The sequence below is a fragment of the Gadus chalcogrammus genome, chromosome 12 (genome assembly GCF_026213295.1).
Source record: "Gadus chalcogrammus isolate NIFS_2021 chromosome 12, NIFS_Gcha_1.0, whole genome shotgun sequence".
In the NCBI taxonomy this organism is placed as follows: Eukaryota; Metazoa; Chordata; class Actinopteri; order Gadiformes; family Gadidae; genus Gadus; species Gadus chalcogrammus.
This window is the reverse complement of record NC_079423.1, coordinates 7,668,420-7,678,541: the sequence shown is the minus strand read 5'-3', so window position 1 is coordinate 7,678,541 and position 10,122 is coordinate 7,668,420. Positions and strand designations below refer to the sequence as shown.

Here is a 10,122-nt window from a genome sequence, read left to right as displayed (position 1 = left end):
CCATGATCTGAAGTGAGCGTGCGTGTTTGTGTTGGTGAAAGTTTAAGAAATGTACAACTGTCGGTTCAGCTCTCTGGTGCTCCCTGCTGGCAGTATCACTATACTGTCCTCATGTTTCACAAAAATAGTTTTGAGAGACGTTGTCAGTTTTTGTATGTTGCTTAAATCCTCCAAAGCGGTTGGCAGTAAACATCAGGTCACGGTACGCCACGGTAGGCCACGGAGTCAATGAGCTCGAGTTGAAAAAGAAAAAGCTTACAGCACCTGGTATTCCCAGGCGGTCTCCCATCCAAGTACTAACCAGGCCCGACCCTGCTTAGCTTCCGAGATCAGACGAGATCGGGCGTGTTCAGGGTGGTATGGCCGTAAGCAATTAGTGCAGGCGCAAAACCAGGTTTTATACAGTAGCACATAAGGAGTGAGAAAGCTGCTGAGGCTCGACGTTACACTTTTACAAAAACAATCATTAGTTAGATATAAACGGCAGTAATTGATTCAGTAGGACTCCTTATCCATGTAAACGATCATTGTGACATCTGAATTCATTAATTATCTGAAATACACTGCGTGTGCGTGTGATGTTAAATGTTTGAACCAAGGTTAACGGTTAAAGTGTCAGAGAATGGGTGGTGATTTTTTGACGTCCTCCCATGATCTGAAGTGAGCGTGCGTGTTTGTGTTGGTGAAAGTTTAAGAAATGTACAACTGTCGGTTCAGCTCTCTGGTGCTCCCTGCTGGCAGTATCACTATACTGTCCTCATGTTTCACAAAAATAGTTTTGAGAGACGTTGTCAGTTTTTGTATGTTGCTTAAATCCTCCAAAGCGGTTGGCAGTAAACATCAGGTCACGGTACGCCACGGTAGGCCACGGAGTCAATGAGCTCGAGTTGAAAAAGAAAAAGCTTACAGCACCTGGTATTCCCAGGCGGTCTCCCATCCAAGTACTAACCAGGCCCGACCCTGCTTAGCTTCCGAGATCAGACGAGATCGGGCGTGTTCAGGGTGGTATGGCCGTAAGCAATTAGTGCAGGCGCAAAACCAGGTTTTATACAGTAGCACATAAGGAGTGAGAAAGCTGCTGAGGCTCGACGTTACACTTTTACAAAAACAATCATTAGTTAGATATAAACGGCAGTAATTGATTCAGTAGGACTCCTTATCCATGTAAACGATCATTGTGACATCTGAATTCATTAATTATCTGAATACAATGCGTGTGCGTGTGATGTTAAATGTTTGAACCAAGGTTAACGGTTAAAGTGTCAGAGAATGGGTGGTGATTTTTTGACGTCCTCCCATGATCTGAAGTGAGCGTGCGTGTTTGTGTTGGTGAAAGTTTAAGAAATGTACAACTGTCGGTTCAGCTCTCTGGTGCTCCCTGCTGGCAGTATCACTATACTGTCCTCATGTTTCACAAAAATAGTTTTGAGAGACGTTGTCAGTTTTTGTATGTTGCTTAAATCCTCCAAAGCGGTTGGCAGTAAACATCAGGTCACGGTACGCCACGGTAGGCCACGGAGGCAATGAGCTCGAGTTGAAAAAGAAAAAGCTTACAGCACCTGGTATTCCCAGGCGGTCTCCCATCCAAGTACTAACCAGGCCCGACCCTGCTTAGCTTCCGAGATCAGACGAGATCGGGCGTGTTCAGGGTGGTATGGCCGTAAGCAATTAGTGCAGGCGCAAAACCAGGTTTTATACAGTAGCACATAAGGAGTGAGAAAGCTGCTGAGGCTCGACGTTACACTTTTACAAAAACAATCATTAGTTAGATATAAACGGCAGTAATTGATTCAGTAGGACTCCTTATCCATGTAAACGATCATTGTGACATCTGAATTCATTAATTATCTGAAATACACTGCGTGTGCGTGTGATGTTAAATGTTTGAACCAAGGTTAACGGTTAAAGTGTCAGAGAATGGGTGGTGATTTTTTGACGTCCTCCCATGATCTGAAGTGAGCGTGCGTGTTTGTGTTGGTGAAAGTTTAAGAAATGTACAACTGTCGGTTCAGCTCTCTGGTGCTCCCTGCTGGCAGTATCACTATACTGTCCTCATGTTTCACAAAAATAGTTTTGAGAGACGTTGTCAGTTTTTGTATGTTGCTTAAATCCTCCAAAGCGGTTGGCAGTAAACATCAGGTCACGGTACGCCACGGTAGGCCCCGGAGTCAATGAGCTCGAGTTGAAAAAGAAAAAGCTTACAGCACCTGGTATTCCCAGGCGGTCTCCCATCCAAGTACTAACCAGGCCCGACCCTGCTTAGCTTCCGAGATCAGACGAGATCGGGCAGTGTTCAGGGTGGTATGGCCGTAAGCAATTAGTGCAGGCGCAAAACCAGGTTTTATACAGTAGCACATAAGGAGTGAGAAAGCTGCTGAGGCTCGACGTTACACTTTTACAAAAACAATCATTAGTTAGATATAAACGGCAGTAATTGATTCAGTAGGACTCCTTATCCATGTAAACGATCATTGTGACATCTGAATTCATTAATTATCTGAAATACACTGCGTGTGCGTGTGATGTTAAATGTTTGAACCAAGGTTAACGGTTAAAGTGTCAGAGAATGGGTGGTGATTTTTTGACGTCCTCCCATGATCTGAAGTGAGCGTGCGTGTTTGTGTTGGTGAAAGTTTAAGAAATGTACAACTGTCGGTTCAGCTCTCTGGTGCTCCCTGCTGGCAGTATCACTATACTGTCCTCATGTTTCACAAAAATAGTTTTGAGAGACGTTGTCAGTTTTTGTATGTTGCTTAAATCCTCCAAAGCGGTTGGCAGTAAACATCAGGTCACGGTACGCCACGGTAGGCCACGGAGTCAATGAGCTCGAGTTGAAAAAGAAAAAGCTTACAGCACCTGGTATTCCCAGGCGGTCTCCCATCCAAGTACTAACCAGGCCCGACCCTGCTTAGCTTCCGAGATCAGACGAGATCGGGCGTGTTCAGGGTGGTATGGCCGTAAGCAATTAGTGCAGGCGCAAAACCAGGTTTTATACAGTAGCACATAAGGAGTGAGAAAGCTGCTGAGGCTCGACGTTACACTCTTACAAAAACAATCATTAGTTAGATATAAACGGCAGTAATTGATTCAGTAGGACTCCTTATCCATGTAAACGATCATTGTGACATCTGAATTCATTAATTATCTGAAATACACTGCGTGTGCGTGTGATGTTAAATGTTTGAACCAAGGTTAACGGTTAAAGTGTCAGAGAATGGGTGGTGATTTTTTGACGTCCTCCCATGATCTGAAGTGAGCGTGCGTGTTTGTGTTGGTGAAAGTTTAAGAAATGTACAACTGTCGGTTCAGCTCTCTGGTGCTCCCTGCTGGCAGTATCACTATACTGTCCTCATGTTTCACAAAAATAGTTTTGAGAGACGTTGTCAGTTTTTGTATGTTGCTTAAATCCTCCAAAGCGGTTGGCAGTAAACATCAGGTCACGGTACGCCACGGTAGGCACGGAGTCAATGAGCTCGAGTTGAAAAAGAAAAAGCTTACAGCACCTGGTATTCCCAGGCGGTCTCCCATCCAAGTACTAACCAGGCCCGACCCTGCTTAGCTTCCGAGATCAGACGAGATCGGGCGTGTTCAGGGTGGTATGGCCGTAAGCAATTAGTGCAGGCGCAAAACCAGGTTTTATACAGTAGCACATAAGGAGTGAGAAAGCTGCTGAGGCTCGACGTTACACTTTTACAAAAACAATCATTAGTTAGATATAAACGGCAGTAATTGATTCAGTAGGACTCCTTATCCATGTAAACGATCATTGTGACATCTGAATTCATTAATTATCTGAAATACACTGCGTGTGCGTGTGATGTTAAATGTTTGAACCAAGGTTAACGGTTAAAGTGTCAGAGAATGGGTGGTGATTTTTTGACGTCCTCCCATGATCTGAAGTGAGCGTGCGTGTTTGTGTTGGTGAAAGTTTAAGAAATGTACAACTGTCGGTTCAGCTCTCTGGTGCTCCCTGCTGGCAGTATCACTATACTGTCCTCATGTTTCACAAAAATAGTTTTGAGAGACGTTGTCAGTTTTTGTATGTTGCTTAAATCCTCCAAAGCGGTTGGCAGTAAACATCAGGTCACGGTACGCCACGGTAGGCACGGAGTCAATGAGCTCGAGTTGAAAAAGAAAAAGCTTACAGCACCTGGTATTCCCAGGCGGTCTCCCATCCAAGTACTAACCAGGCCCGACCCTGCTTAGCTTCCGAGATCAGACGAGATCGGGCGTGTTCAGGGTGGTATGGCCGTAAGCAATTAGTGCAGGCGCAAAACCAGGTTTTATACAGTAGCACATAAGGAGTGAGAAAGCTGCTGAGGCTCGACGTTACACTTTTACAAAAACAATCATTAGTTAGATATAAACGGCAGTAATTGATTCAGTAGGACTCCTTATCCATGTAAACGATCATTGTGACATCTGAATTCATTAATTATCTGAAATACACTGCGTGTGCGTGTGATGTTAAATGTTTGAACCAAGGTTAACGGTTAAAGTGTCAGAGAATGGGTGGTGATTTTTTGACGTCCTCCCATGATCTGAAGTGAGCGTGCGTGTTTGTGTTGGTGAAAGTTTAAGAAATGTACAACTGTCGGTTCAGCTCTCTGGTGCTCCCTGCTGGCAGTATCACTATACTGTCCTCATGTTTCACAAAAATAGTTTTGAGAGACGTTGTCAGTTTTTGTATGTTGCTTAAATCCTCCAAAGCGGTTGGCAGTAAACATCAGGTCACGGTACGCCACGGTAGGCCACGGAGTCAATGAGCTCGAGTTGAAAAGAAAAAGCTTACAGCACCTGGTATTCCCAGGCGGTCTCCCATCCAAGTACTAACCAGGCCCGACCCTGCTTAGCTTCCGAGATCAGACGAGATCGGGCGTGTTCAGGGTGGTATGGCCGTAAGCAATTAGTGCAGGCGCAAAACCAGGTTTTATACAGTAGCACATAAGGAGTGAGAAAGCTGCTGAGGCTCGACGTTACACTTTTACAAAAACAATCATTAGTTAGATATAAACGGCAGTAATTGATTCAGTAGGACTCCTTATCCATGTAAACGATCATTGTGACATCTGAATTCATTAATTATCTGAAATACACTGCGTGTGCGTGTGATGTTAAATGTTTGAACCAAGGTTAACGGTTAAAGTGTCAGAGAATGGGTGGTGATTTTTTGACGTCCTCCCATGATCTGAAGTGAGCGTGCGTGTTTGTGTTGGTGAAAGTTTAAGAAATGTACAACTGTCGGTTCAGCTCTCTGGTGCTCCCTGCTGGCAGTATCACTATACTGTCCTCATGTTTCACAAAAATAGTTTTGAGAGACGTTGTCAGTTTTTGTATGTTGCTTAAATCCTCCAAAGCGGTTGGCAGTAAACATCAGGTCACGGTACGCCACGGTAGGCCACGGAGTCAATGAGCTCGAGTTGAAAAAGAAAAAGCTTACAGCACCTGGTATTCCCAGGCGGTCTCCCATCCAAGTACTAACCAGGCCCGACCCTGCTTAGCTTCCGAGATCAGACGAGATCGGGCGTGTTCAGGGTGGTATGGCCGTAAGCAATTAGTGCAGGCGCAAAACCAGGTTTTATACAGTAGCACATAAGGAGTGAGAAAGCTGCTGAGGCTCGACGTTACACTTTACAAAAACAATCATTAGTTAGATATAAACGGCAGTAATTGATTCAGTAGGACTCCTTATCCATGTAAACGATCATTGTGACATCTGAATTCATTAATTATCTGAAATACACTGCGTGTGCGTGTGATGTTAAATGTTTGAACCAAGGTTAACGGTTAAAGTGTCAGAGAATGGGTGGTGATTTTTTGACGTCCTCCCATGATCTGAAGTGAGCGTGCGTGTTTGTGTTGGTGAAAGTTTAAGAAATGTACAACTGTCGGTTCAGCTCTCTGGTGCTCCCTGCTGGCAGTATCACTATACTGTCCTCATGTTTCACAAAAATAGTTTTGAGAGACGTTGTCAGTTTTTGTATGTTGCTTAAATCCTCCAAAGCGGTTGGCAGTAAACATCAGGTCACGGTACGCCACGGTAGGCCACGGAGTCAATGAGCTCGAGTTGAAAAAGAAAAAGCTTACAGCACCTGGTATTCCCAGGCGGTCTCCCATCCAAGTACTAACCAGGCCCGACCCTGCTTAGCTTCCGAGATCAGACGAGATCGGGCGTGTTCAGGGTGGTATGGCCGTAAGCAATTAGTGCAGGCGCAAAACCAGGTTTTATACAGTAGCACATAAGGAGTGAGAAAGCTGCTGAGGCTCGACGTTACACTCTTACAAAAACAATCATTAGTTAGATATAAACGGCAGTAATTGATTCAGTAGGACTCCTTATCCATGTAAACGATCATTGTGACATCTGAATTCATTAATTATCTGAAATACACTGCGTGTGCGTGTGATGTTAAATGTTTGAACCAAGGTTAACGGTTTAAAGTGTCAGAGAATGGGTGGTGATTTTTTGACGTCCTCCCATGATCTGAAGTGAGCGTGCGTGTTTGTGTTGGTGAAAGTTTAAGAAATGTACAACTGTCGGTTCAGCTCTCTGGTGCTCCCTGCTGGCAGTATCACTATACTGTCCTCATGTTTCACAAAAATAGTTTTGAGAGACGTTGTCAGTTTTTGTATGTTGCTTAAATCCTCCAAAGCGGTTGGCAGTAAACATCAGGTCACGGTACGCCACGGTAGGCCACGGAGTCAATGAGCTCGAGTTGAAAAAGAAAAGCTTACAGCACCTGGTATTCCCAGGCGGTCTCCCATCCAAGTACTAACCAGGCCCGACCCTGCTTAGCTTCCGAGATCAGACGAGATCGGGCGTGTTCAGGGTGGTATGGCCGTAAGCAATTAGTGCAGGCGCAAAACCAGGTTTTATACAGTAGCACATAAGGAGTGAGAAAGCTGCTGAGGCTCGACGTTACACTTTTACAAAAAACAATCATTAGTTAGATATAAACGGCAGTAATTGATTCAGTAGGACTCCTTATCCATGTAAACGATCATTGTGACATCTGAATTCATTAATTATCTGAAATACACTGCGTGTGCGTGTGATGTTAAATGTTTGAACCAAGGTTAACGGTTAAAGTGTCAGAGAATGGGTGGTGATTTTTTGACGTCCTCCCATGATCTGAAGTGAGCGTGCGTGTTTGTGTTGGTGAAAGTTTAAGAAATGTACAACTGTCGGTTCAGCTCTCTGGTGCTCCCTGCTGGCAGTATCACTATACTGTCCTCATGTTTCACAAAAATAGTTTTGAGAGACGTTGTCAGTTTTTGTATGTTGCTTAAATCCTCCAAAGCGGTTGGCAGTAAACATCAGGTCACGGTACGCCACGGTAGGCCACGGAGTCAATGAGCTCGAGTTGAAAAAGAAAAAGCTTACAGCACCTGGTATTCCCAGGCGGTCTCCCATCCAAGTACTAACCAGGCCCGACCCTGCTTAGCTTCCGAGATCAGACGAGATCGGGCGTGTTCAGGGTGGTATGGCCGTAGCAATTAGTGCAGGCGCAAAACCAGGTTTTATACAGTAGCACATAAGGAGTGAGAAAGCTGCTGAGGCTCGACGTTACACTTTTACAAAAACAATCATTAGTTAGATATAAACGGCAGTAATTGATTCAGTAGGACTCCTTATCCATGTAAACGATCATTGTGACATCTGAATTCATTAATTATCTGAAATACACTGCGTGTGCGTGTGATGTTAAATGTTTGAACCAAGGTTAACGGTTAAAGTGTCAGAGAATGGGTGGTGATTTTTTGACGTCCTCCCATGATCTGAAGTGAGCGTGCGTGTTTGTGTTGGTGAAAGTTTAAGAAATGTACAACTGTCGGTTCAGCTCTCTGGTGCTCCCTGCTGGCAGTATCACTATACTGTCCTCATGTTTCACAAAAATAGTTTTGAGAGACGTTGTCAGTTTTTGTATGTTGCTTAAATCCTCCAAAGCGGTTGGCAGTAAACATCAGGTCACGGTACGCCACGGTAGGCCACGGAGTCAATGAGCTCGAGTTGAAAAAGAAAAAGCTTACAGCACCTGGTATTCCCAGGCGGTCTCCCATCCAAGTACTAACCAGGCCCGACCCTGCTTAGCTTCCGAGATCAGACGAGATCGGGCGTGTTCAGGGTGGTATGGCCGTAAGCAATTAGTGCAGGCGCAAAACCAGGTTTTATACAGTAGCACATAAGGAGTGAGAAAGCTGCTGAGGCTCGACGTTACACTCTTTACAAAAACAATCATTAGTTAGATATAAACGGCAGTAATTGATTCAGTAGGACTCCTTATCCATGTAAACGATCATTGTGACATCTGAATTCATTAATTATCTGAAATACACTGCGTGTGCGTGTGATGTTAAATGTTTGAACCAAGGTTAACGGTTAAAGTGTCAGAGAATGGGTGGTGATTTTTTGACGTCCTCCCATGATCTGAAGTGAGCGTGCGTGTTTGTGTTGGTGAAAGTTTAAGAAATGTACAACTGTCGGTTCAGCTCTCTGGTGCTCCCTGCTGGCAGTATCACTATACTGTCCTCATGTTTCACAAAAATAGTTTTGAGAGACGTTGTCAGTTTTTGTATGTTGCTTAAATCCTCCAAAGCGGTTGGCAGTAAACATCAGGTCACGGTAGCCACGGTAGGCCACGGAGTCAATGAGCTCGAGTTGAAAAAGAAAAAGCTTACAGCACCTGGTATTCCCAGGCGGTCTCCCATCCAAGTACTAACCAGGCCGACCCTGCTTAGCTTCCGAGATCAGACGAGATCGGGCGTGTTCAGGGTGGTATGGCCGTAAGCAATTAGTGCAGGCGCAAAAACCAGGTTTTATACAGTAGCACATAAGGAGTGAGAAAGCTGCTGAGGCTCGACGTTACACTCTTACAAAACAATCATTAGTTAGATATAAACGGCAGTAATTGATTCAGTAGGACTCCTTATCCATGTAAACGATCATTGTGACATCTGAATTCATTAATTATCTGAAATACACTGCGTGTGCGTGTGATGTTAAATGTTTGAACCAAGGTTAACGGTTAAAGTGTCAGAGAATGGGTGGTGATTTTTTGACGTCCTCCCATGATCTGAAGTGAGCGTGCGTGTTTGTGTTGGTGAAAGTTTAAGAAATGTACAACTGTCGGTTCAGCTCTCTGGTGCTCCCTGCTGGCAGTATCACTATACTGTCCTCATGTTTCACAAAAATAGTTTTGAGAGACGTTGTCAGTTTTTGTATGTTGCTTAAATCCTCCAAAGCGGTTGGCAGTAAACATCAGGTCACGGTACGCCACGGTAGGCCACGGAGTCAATGAGCTCGAGTTGAAAAGAAAAGCTTACAGCACCTGGTATTCCCAGGCGGTCTCCCATCCAAGTACTAACCAGGCCCGACCCTGCTTAGCTTCCGAGATCAGACGAGATCGGGCGTGTTCAGGGTGGTATGGCCGTAAGCAATTAGTGCAGGCGCAAAACCAGGTTTTATACAGTAGCACATAAGGAGTGAGAAAGCTGCTGAGGCTCGACGTTACACTTTTACAAAAACAATCATTAGTTAGATATAAACGGCAGTAATTGATTCAGTAGGACTCCTTATCCATGTAAACGATCATTGTGACATCTGAATTCATTAATTATCTGAAATACACTGCGTGTGCGTGTGATGTTAAATGTTTGAACCAAGGTTAACGGTTAAAGTGTCAGAGAATGGGTGGTGATTTTTTTGACGTCCTCCCATGATCTGAAGTGAGCGTGCGTGTTTGTGTTGGTGAAAGTTTAAGAAATGTACAACTGTCGGTTCAGCTCTCTGGTGCTCCCTGCTGGCAGTATCACTATACTGTCCTCATGTTTCACAAAATTAGTTTTGAGAGACGTTGTCAGTTTTTGTATGTTGCTTAAATCCTCCAAAGCGGTTGGCAGTAAACATCAGGTCACGGTACGCCACGGTAGGCCACGGAGGCAATGAGCTCGAGTTGAAAAAGAAAAAGCTTACAGCACCTGGTATTCCCAGGCGGTCTCCCATCCAAGTACTAACCAGGCCCGACCCTGCTTAGCTTCCGAGATCAGACGAGATCGGGCGTGTTCAGGGTGGTATGGCCCTAAGCAATTAGTGCAGGCGCAAAACCAGGTTTTATACAGTAG

General features: G+C 44.6%; 16 non-coding genes across 16 annotated transcripts; all 16 read right to left on the bottom strand.

Annotated features, from left to right (window-relative positions):
- Positions 1-252: 252 nt before the first annotated feature.
- On the bottom strand, positions 253-371 carry LOC130396844 (5S ribosomal RNA). Its single transcript, XR_008899460.1, has one exon. It is a non-coding gene; the product is annotated as a 5S ribosomal RNA (ribosomal RNA).
- A 529-nt stretch (positions 372-900) lies between these two features.
- Positions 901-1,019, bottom strand: LOC130396843 (5S ribosomal RNA). The gene has a single exon (XR_008899459.1). It is a non-coding gene; the product is annotated as a 5S ribosomal RNA (ribosomal RNA).
- A 528-nt stretch (positions 1,020-1,547) lies between these two features.
- LOC130396842 (5S ribosomal RNA) lies at positions 1,548-1,666 on the bottom strand. The gene has a single exon (XR_008899458.1). It is a non-coding gene; the product is annotated as a 5S ribosomal RNA (ribosomal RNA).
- Positions 1,667-2,195: 529 nt separating this feature from the next.
- On the bottom strand, positions 2,196-2,315 carry LOC130400813 (5S ribosomal RNA). The gene has a single exon (XR_008903286.1). It is a non-coding gene; the product is annotated as a 5S ribosomal RNA (ribosomal RNA).
- Positions 2,316-2,844: 529 nt separating this feature from the next.
- On the bottom strand, positions 2,845-2,963 carry LOC130396841 (5S ribosomal RNA). The gene has a single exon (XR_008899457.1). It is a non-coding gene; the product is annotated as a 5S ribosomal RNA (ribosomal RNA).
- A 528-nt stretch (positions 2,964-3,491) lies between these two features.
- Positions 3,492-3,610, bottom strand: LOC130396840 (5S ribosomal RNA). The gene has a single exon (XR_008899456.1). It is a non-coding gene; the product is annotated as a 5S ribosomal RNA (ribosomal RNA).
- Positions 3,611-4,138: 528 nt separating this feature from the next.
- Positions 4,139-4,257, bottom strand: LOC130396839 (5S ribosomal RNA). Its single transcript, XR_008899455.1, has one exon. It is a non-coding gene; the product is annotated as a 5S ribosomal RNA (ribosomal RNA).
- Positions 4,258-4,785: 528 nt separating this feature from the next.
- Positions 4,786-4,904, bottom strand: LOC130396838 (5S ribosomal RNA). The gene has a single exon (XR_008899454.1). It is a non-coding gene; the product is annotated as a 5S ribosomal RNA (ribosomal RNA).
- A 529-nt stretch (positions 4,905-5,433) lies between these two features.
- Positions 5,434-5,552, bottom strand: LOC130396837 (5S ribosomal RNA). The gene has a single exon (XR_008899453.1). It is a non-coding gene; the product is annotated as a 5S ribosomal RNA (ribosomal RNA).
- Positions 5,553-6,080: 528 nt separating this feature from the next.
- LOC130396836 (5S ribosomal RNA) lies at positions 6,081-6,199 on the bottom strand. Its single transcript, XR_008899452.1, has one exon. It is a non-coding gene; the product is annotated as a 5S ribosomal RNA (ribosomal RNA).
- Positions 6,200-6,728: 529 nt separating this feature from the next.
- LOC130396835 (5S ribosomal RNA) lies at positions 6,729-6,847 on the bottom strand. The gene has a single exon (XR_008899451.1). It is a non-coding gene; the product is annotated as a 5S ribosomal RNA (ribosomal RNA).
- Positions 6,848-7,377: 530 nt separating this feature from the next.
- On the bottom strand, positions 7,378-7,495 carry LOC130394636 (5S ribosomal RNA). The gene has a single exon (XR_008897775.1). It is a non-coding gene; the product is annotated as a 5S ribosomal RNA (ribosomal RNA).
- A 529-nt stretch (positions 7,496-8,024) lies between these two features.
- LOC130396833 (5S ribosomal RNA) lies at positions 8,025-8,143 on the bottom strand. The gene has a single exon (XR_008899449.1). It is a non-coding gene; the product is annotated as a 5S ribosomal RNA (ribosomal RNA).
- Positions 8,144-8,672: 529 nt separating this feature from the next.
- Positions 8,673-8,790, bottom strand: LOC130394475 (5S ribosomal RNA). The gene has a single exon (XR_008897629.1). It is a non-coding gene; the product is annotated as a 5S ribosomal RNA (ribosomal RNA).
- Positions 8,791-9,317: 527 nt separating this feature from the next.
- On the bottom strand, positions 9,318-9,436 carry LOC130396832 (5S ribosomal RNA). The gene has a single exon (XR_008899448.1). It is a non-coding gene; the product is annotated as a 5S ribosomal RNA (ribosomal RNA).
- Positions 9,437-9,966: 530 nt separating this feature from the next.
- Positions 9,967-10,085, bottom strand: LOC130400235 (5S ribosomal RNA). The gene has a single exon (XR_008902711.1). It is a non-coding gene; the product is annotated as a 5S ribosomal RNA (ribosomal RNA).
- Between the last annotated feature and the right edge of the window lie 37 nt (positions 10,086-10,122).